Below are 8,459 nucleotides of genomic sequence, written 5' to 3'. Positions count from 1 at the left end.
TGGTATTCAATGCACAAGCTAGAACCTGTCAGTGTCAGCTACCTTATGACTCACTACATTATTCTTAGTCAGAAAATTTTGTTAGGTACTAATCGTTTTTTATACTCATTGTGTCTCCTGGAACCAATTAACAATGAGTACTGAGATACTATTCTAGCAAAGTTGGAAGGGACCTTGGAAGTCTTCTACTCCAATCCCTAGCTCAAGCAGAAGACCTATACTATTGTGGCCAACTGGCTGTGAATCAGAGCCTCTGGGCAGCACTCTGAGAACACAATAAGAGCAGAGAAATACTTAGAAGACTTAGAATAACTTATCACTCTGAATGGACATTAATAGCATACATTAAAAAGAAAAGTGGTTGCATACAGCTCTCAAAGAGTCACTACCTCCAATATAGACTACATGAGTACATACAATTAAAATACTGTTCTTTTGCCATTCTTACCACCACGAGGTAGGCCTTAATAGCAACTCTAAGTCGTGTCTGGTCGGAGTCTTCCCAGATCTTCCTTCAGCAGCAGAATTAGATATAGGGTCTGAAAATGTGCTATGGGTAGTTAGTATCACACATGAACATATCCAATTTAGGATAAGGGATGCTAAATGGAGAAGAGAACATATGAATGAAATGTTCATTAAGCAAATCATTTTATAATACAATTACATCAGAAGCCAATAATTAAAGATATGAACTCCAGTATAAGGTTTCTTATTATCCAATATTAGATTCAGGTGGGATGAGAAAGGACATTACACTAACCTTCTTAACCCAGGTACAGGCAGGAGAAGAGGAAGATGAGTAAGAGTTTAGGAATCACAGAGGGACTTATAATAATGATACTGCAGATCTAGAGATCTACTATCTCCAGTTTTATTTCTTGGGATGCTGTGAATTCAGTTTAATATTAAAAACTTCCCAAACACTGTTTCCATGTGAACACCATTGGCATTGACGAATTCACCATCAGTCAATTAGAAAAGCTGGCTTTACTGGGAACAGATTCCATTCTACAATGATATCTGTAACACCATCAAACATCCACATCTGCCTAACCCAGGTCTTTGGTAAGGACTCAATACATAGACAAAAATGCCAAACCCAGCCTGAACATCAGGCTGACTGTGTGCTGATTAACAACAACAACAACAATGATCAAGTCAAGGAAGCTACTTCAACAAAATACATAAAGTGAGTCTGGAAAATCTTGAGATCTAAGCTGAGTAAGAGAAATATCATAAAGACATTAACACCTCAGCAGTGCCTGTAATACAATACTCATTTGTAATAATTGATTGGATTCAGCTAGAACTTGATAACTTGAATCAAAACAAAAACAAACTATTGTTGATGATGATGATGATGATGATGATGATGATGATGATGATGATAACTGATTAAAGCACTTGTTTCAGGATTCACATCTAGTTTTTAAGCAGCTAAAGATTTATTTTGCAGGAAATATTTCTACATTTACTTTTTTGTTTCTCCCCCCTCCCCCTTATAAAGAAGCTATTGCTCATCATTACAGACAGCTCTTGCTTTATCCTTCCTCCTCAGGAACCAGGGAAAGGTAGCAAAGCAATTTCAATTTGTTCAGCAGCAAGAGTGGGTGTGCAATGTACCAAGTAGCTGTTTCCTTTTCTTCCCCTTTCCTGTTCTCCTGGAATGCAAGTAAGAGAATTATTGTTGCTAAAGAACTTGTGGAAGTTCAGTGATAGGCACAGCGATTTTCCTTCCTCGTTCTCAATATAGAAAAGCTAGTGGTCAGTTAATAACCACAATTAGGACTGGCATCTTGGTTGTTTAGCGAAGCAGTAGGAACCATATCTGTGCTTATGATCCCACTTCTGCTTTCCTTTGCTTTACAGACCTGCAAAAGTTGTAAATGTGGATTGGTCATAAAATTACATTTTCTTGGACATCATAACTGTGGATAGTCATTACAGAAATCAATCACTAAACCAGGACTACCCGTTCTTCAAACTAGCAGGATAAGCATAGATTCCCTTCAAATTTTCACTTCCACAAGTGTCTGCTTGCTGATATAATTATTGTCACGCTGTCTAGCAACTGACCTAAGCATCTCTTCTGGTGCTGGCTGTGGCTCCTGGCATGGTAAGTCAAAGAAATACAAAAATGAAGAGGATGTTGGTATGCTGCCCCCACATCTATCACTATATTGTTACCTTTTTGTAATATGAAGGAAGAAAATACAACCTAATCAACCACTGTTAGGGAAATGGAATGTTGCTGCTTTGAGGAGGGTCTTAAAGATAGAAACTTCATACAGTGGGATTTGTGTCCATGAAGAGCTACTGTGGCTGATTGCTCCACAGGAATTGAAACAATTAATATGCAGAATTAGTTAGCTTATCAAAATTGTCAGGAATCCCAATCTGTTTTATGGCCAGGCAAGAGAGGAATTAAATCCTTACATAAATCATAGATAATTTAAAAATGATAAGGAAAATGGGCATATATTGGCCAAGGGTCAAATCCACAACCAGCAAATGATGGTTATAGCATGCAAAAGATGATCCTTGCACTTTTTAAAACAGAAGACAGTCTAGCCAATTTCCTAATTTTTCTAGAATAAGAGTGAGGCTTGAAAGTACAGTAGAATTCAATAAGCCTAAGCTTTGCGTAAAATTATCATTCATCATTTTGACTGAACTACTTATTGCTCCTGTTCGTGTCATCAGGTTCTAAGTCTTCTTACATTTTGACTGGCTTATCTTGCACTCATGTCAACTCATTTCAAGTTCTGCAAACTGGCCTATGTGGCTATTATCACCAGTTAAACAGTTAAACAGATTTGTTTATCTTCTGTTGATGACTCCCTGGTTTCCAAACCATGAAGGTTTTTCTCTGTGGTTTGTCTTGGTTAATATTTTTCTGTAAATATTCATACCTGTGCTTCCCCTTGTTCACAAAGCCTAGAATCCTGCTACTAGTTTGACTCTAGATGACAAACTAGCACTTTAACTACTTCTTACTTACATCATAGTGACCAAGCAAAATAACTCTTACATTGCTTCTAGTTAAATGTAGGGGATACTGCATTAGAATTTGGAAAAATGTAAAGCAAGAATGAGAAGAACAGGATTATTATTTGTCTGCTGCAAAAGACTGTTTTTCTTATTTCTAGAAACAAGCATATATTTTGCTTACCTATATTATGAAGATCATTATAGCTCTGCCCTATAACACCCTAAAAATAAAATAGAAAAGGTTTTTGCACAAGTATTACAGAAACATCAATTTGCCTTTCATTGTTTGAGCCTGTTGCATACCCTGATGTGCTTATCATTTTTATTTTATGTTTGCTTTTCAGAATTAAAATGTAATTACAATAATCTGTGGAAATTTTCAAGCAATCTATTGGCTTCACTGTAATTATCAAACGTTTCCTAGTTTGGAATTTTTCCCCTCTTTTTTTTCTCTACCCAATAAAGGAAGGAAAATGACTTGGTGAAAGGTGGGAAAGATATAAAAGAACCTATTGTTGCTATTGTTTTTTTTAACTCTATGATCAAAGAAACAAATTCTATATAACCTTAAAAGGTTAAGAACAAATTTTTATAAAATCACATTTTAGTTTAACTTCTTTAGAATACTTTTTTGATTCTCAAAGCAAGGTGACTTTTGGTAACTTGCAGTATAGAAAGGATCTCTAAACTGCTAATCCTTATTTTCCATGGCAATAAATATCCTTATTTCACACAGCTGCATATCTTCCTTAGGCTAAGGCACGACACTTATTCTTTTACTTAGACCTCCTAAATCCTTTGCTTTCTAAAAAGCCATTCTTTGAATAATAGTCTTAATAATCAGTTATTATCATCTTATTTAAAGCTTTGATTTTCAGGCCGTTGCTCTCTGTGCATACTGGAACATGTGAGAGAAGAAACAATTTGGCAGTAAGAAAACAAAAATCTAGTGGGAGCACTTCAGCCCGGTCTCCACTAAGGCAATGTTTTAATTGTTCATATCTTGTTTATGTCTGCACAAGGGCTAGAAAAAGGAGGAAGGTTCATTTGCTCCACTTTGTTTTCATTTCTTTGAAACTAATTCTACTTAAAAGAAGAACTGTTTTTGTTTTTCTCCCTATTCCGCTTGTGACCCAGAACTTTGAAGCCCTGATTTCTTTGGTTATCTTGGTAACTAAAGGCCTCTTATCTGGTGTCTACAGTAATCAAGGTTGACAAAGCTACTTTGAGATAGAATAATGAAACTGAATTTAAAAATGGGGAAATAAAGTAATTGTATGGACCAGTGGTGGGATTCACTTACCTTTGCTACCAATTCGCAAATGTGAACATGCGCAGAAGGCTGCGCATTATGGGGGGGGGGGAGCCTCCAGCAGTTGCCGCTACCGGTTCGCCTGAAGCACTAAGAACCAGCTGAATATCACCTCTGGCTACAGAAGATGAGAAAAATGTTGAAGAATGACTTCATATATCACATGAGAGAAAGACTTAATGAAGAAAATAATAATCGACCAATGTTGGGAAAGAAATCATTCGTTCTCTGAGGATTGTTTGTTGTGCTTGTTGTGCTTGTTGTGCTGGAACCAAAGCTAATGATTTTGAGTATTTATAATTACATAATTTGAAGTAAGTGTGTAGTTCCAAGCCAAAAGGAATAAAGTGGCTTTTTAAAAAACCCAAATATAATGGTCACAGTAATGTTTTTTTTTTCCTGAAGACATATCTTTCTTATGTTGATAGTGATAGTAATTTTAGTAACAGACAACCTGTCAAAAATATCACAGACATACACATGCACATTTAAACACATACGTACCATTCTTAGGTATCTGCAGATTTTCTGTGATTTCAATGTACTTTCAATTAAAAGCATACATGTACATCCACACCCATATATTCATCACCACAATTACCCAAGCAGTTGTTGGATTACTTAGGCTTTTCCTGACACAGATTAAATGGCCTTTCGGACAATGAAGCCAAGAATTTCCTCTTCCTTCCCTTTGTGCTATACACCCTCTACTCCACCTCCCTGCCAGGATTTTGCAAGATATTTCATCTCATCTTACAATACAATACAATAGTAGAGTTGGAAAGGATAGAATCTTAATCATCAGGGATAGAACAATTTGTAAATGTTGGTCCAAATGATTTCACCACGGGGGAAAGGAGGGGATACTCACCTCTGCAGAAAAACAAAACCAGCATGGAATTCAGGAGACAAATTCGGGGAATACAGGACTTTCTCATCACTGTCCAGCAAAATAAAAAATAATAATAAATCAGCATTTTTGTCATCCTTATCCTATGAAGATCTAATGCCCCTATTGCCCTTATGTTATGTTTGTACAGTTGGCAATGCTCCAACAAATGGGGAGAAATTCATGTTCTTCAATTCAGATCTAATGAAATCAGATTTTTACATGTGAAACAGTTGTCATGTATTTGCTATTCCTCTGAATGAAATAAATAACAAACACTACAGATATAATTTGCCAAAGAAGTACTGTCTTATTCCTAATTCCTTATGTGTACTGACTGGAATAAAGTATAGACATTCAGAAATTTACAAATTCTTTACTGGGACCATTTCCAGTTCCCATACCTAAAAAGCAGTTGAAAACAATCAACGATCACCTCCAAACTTGCCAACATCAAAACAAACAAAAAAAATCATGATTTTCACTATTAAGAGAACAAATTTGTTCTAGTGGTTAAAGCAGGCAGCTGTGAGTTCAAGTCCTGCCTTAGTCACAAAACAACCCTATGAGGTAGGTTGGACTGGGAGAGAATGACTTGATTAATTTCCATACATTGCTTCTTATCTTGCCTTATGGCGCTTTGGAGAATGGACCCTTTTTCCTTTATGGCAGCCCCTCAAATATTGGAACACTGCTATAATGTCACTCCTAGTCCTTCTTTTCACTAGACTGAATTTACCCAATTCCTGCAACTGTTGTTCTTACGTTTTAGTCTCCAGCCCCCTAATCATCTTTGTTGCTCTTCTCTGCACTTTTTCTGGAATATCATCTTTTTTTAATAATTTGTGGTGACCAAAACTGAATGCAGTATTCCAAACATGGTCTTACATTATAAAGTGATACTAACACTTCGTGTGATCTTGTTTCTATTCCTCTGTTAATGCAATCTAGGACTTCACTGGGTTTTTTGGCAGCTGCAGCTCACTGTTGGCTCATATTTAGGTGGTTGTCTGCTAGAACTCCTATATCCCTTTCACAGTCATTGCTACTAAGCCAGGTTCCATCTATTCTATACCTGTGTGTTTGGGTTTTCTTGCCTAAATACAAAACTTTATTTTTCTCACACTTAAATTTCCTTTTGTTAGATATGGCCCAGTGATCAAGCCTTCATGGTACTTCTGCATCTTGAACCTATCTTTCAATAGAATAAATTGGTAATTGGATACAAGTTGTCTTTAGTAAATGGTTCTTCTTTACCCCATTAAAAGTAAAAACAGTGCCAATATTTTAAGAGGGAAATGGGGGGGTTGATAGGTAATATATCTGGAAACCGTATCTCCTAATTTAAAGTAAAATCTTTGAATGTTGTGTACTGAGAAATTGCCCCACTGAATGTGCTAAGTGGCTCTCTTAGTGATTCTGCATTGTGAGATCTAGCATTGTTATGGAGGAGTTCTGAAATAGTGCAACATCATTCCTAAATTAGTCTTCAGCCACTTACATTTTTTGGGAACCATACCGTGTTTCCCCGAAAATAAGAGGTGTTATTATTTTTGAGGTGCAGGCGACAAGCATGGCCACTTCATGGCTGCTGCTGCTGTTTCAATATTTTCGAGAAGGGCTTATTTTAATGCATGCACTCAAAAGCTCGATTGGACTTATTGTCCAGGGAGGTCTTATTTTCAGGGAAACAGGATACTACTAAAACCTAAGTGGATGTTTATTTTGTTCCTTTCGGGGGGAACCCCCCCTTAAAACCGCTATACTTTTTTACAGTATAGCATACCTTCCCTTTCTGTTCCTCTCTGAAAAGTATACCTCTCTCTCTCTCTCTCTCCAGTAGTCATCTATAGTCCTTGCAATTCTATTAAGTTTGATTATTCTAATTACCAGCTATTATTGGTAAATTGTAACAAGCATATAAAAAGGATTATAAATTTCTGTATTTTAAGGTTTTAAAACAGAGTAGCTTTTTTCTAATACAAAGAGAAAGAGTCTGTGCTGCCCTGAAAAGGTAACCAAAGAGAGATGAGCAATTCTGAGAGGGCCAGTAAGAGTGTTTTCATATGATCTGAGGTGTTTTGGAAAATGTGTTTTCCTTTTTCAAGGATACTGTGGAAACAGATACAATGCCAAAAAAGGGCACTAGGCTGTCAAACTCTGAACTGATTAAACTCGTGACATGGAGAATGGTATAATTGCCATAATGGGCAAAATAATAATTATTGACAAAAAACATGAACATTCTTTAAATATGAGCATTCTTTAAACATGCAGCATATGTTTTACTTCTACTGTGAATGAAAACGAAAGCAAAAAAGATTCCAACATAAATAAAATAAGGGACAGAATTGTTTCATATTCTGGAATGTCTGGGAATTTGTAAGCTTTGGAAAATTAACTGAAATTATAGTACAGGAAAGTCTTGTGGGCTGTTTGTTTTTTAATGAGTGTGTGTGTGGGGGGGGGAGACAAAAGTTGTAGAATATGAGAAATAATCTGGTAATCTTGTTCTTCTGTTATGTCCCCTTGATACTCACCGCCCCGAGTCCCTTTCTGGGAGAGGGGCGGTCTAAAAATCTAAGAAATAAATAAATAAAATAAATATTGCCTTCAGCTTGTTGTCTAACAGAGAATATGGGGTGTCAAAATTTAAGTTGTCCTTTCTGCTTTTAAATAGTAAAACAGAGAGATCAACCAACAGCTTTGCAAACTTGCAAACAATTATTTGCAAACTTGCAAACAATAATACAGGGACTACCATTCATCAACAAGCTAGAAGGGAGGCAATTGATATAAAATAGCACATACCAATAGGGACAATCTAACTGATTATGTGCCATCGAGTTGTGGTTGACTATGTAGACCACACAAATTTTCTCAGTGACAATCTATCACTAATGTGGGATTTGTAGGTCTTCCCATGGTGTACCCCTTTGCTGCTGTAACTATCCAGTCTATTCACCTTGCTGCTGATTGTCCTCCACTTCTCTTTATTCCTCCCCAGCATTGGAGACTTCTCCAGAGAGGTCTCTAGGTCTTCTATTTTGCTTCTCCAAAGCCCAACATTTGCTTCCAAATTCCATAAAATGTGCAGTTTTGATCTTTATTGATATAGACATATCAGAACATTTGAATACCTTTTCCAAAGACTACATGGCTGCTGTATCAAGAACTAAGTCTGTGGCATGTATTTTAATTACTTGTTTCTTAACTATTATATTTTTTACTATTAACTATCAGCCATAATAGTTAAGAAACAAG

At 36.4% G+C, this 8,459-nt stretch overlaps 1 long non-coding RNA gene across 1 annotated transcript; it reads right to left on the bottom strand.

Annotated features, from left to right (window-relative positions):
• Positions 1-366: 366 nt before the first annotated feature.
• LOC309401054 lies at positions 367-5,250 on the bottom strand. Its single transcript, XR_014176751.1, has 3 exons — positions 5,178-5,250; positions 4,298-4,424; positions 367-602 (listed from the first exon to the last, which is right to left on the bottom strand). It is a non-coding gene; the product is annotated as an uncharacterized lncRNA (long non-coding RNA).
• Between the last annotated feature and the right edge of the window lie 3,209 nt (positions 5,251-8,459).

This window comes from Natrix helvetica (genome assembly GCF_964273705.1).
Source record: "Natrix helvetica genome assembly, chromosome: Z".
In the NCBI taxonomy this organism is placed as follows: Eukaryota; Metazoa; Chordata; class Lepidosauria; order Squamata; family Natricidae; genus Natrix; species Natrix helvetica.
This window is presented reverse-complemented; position numbering and strand designations above follow the sequence as displayed.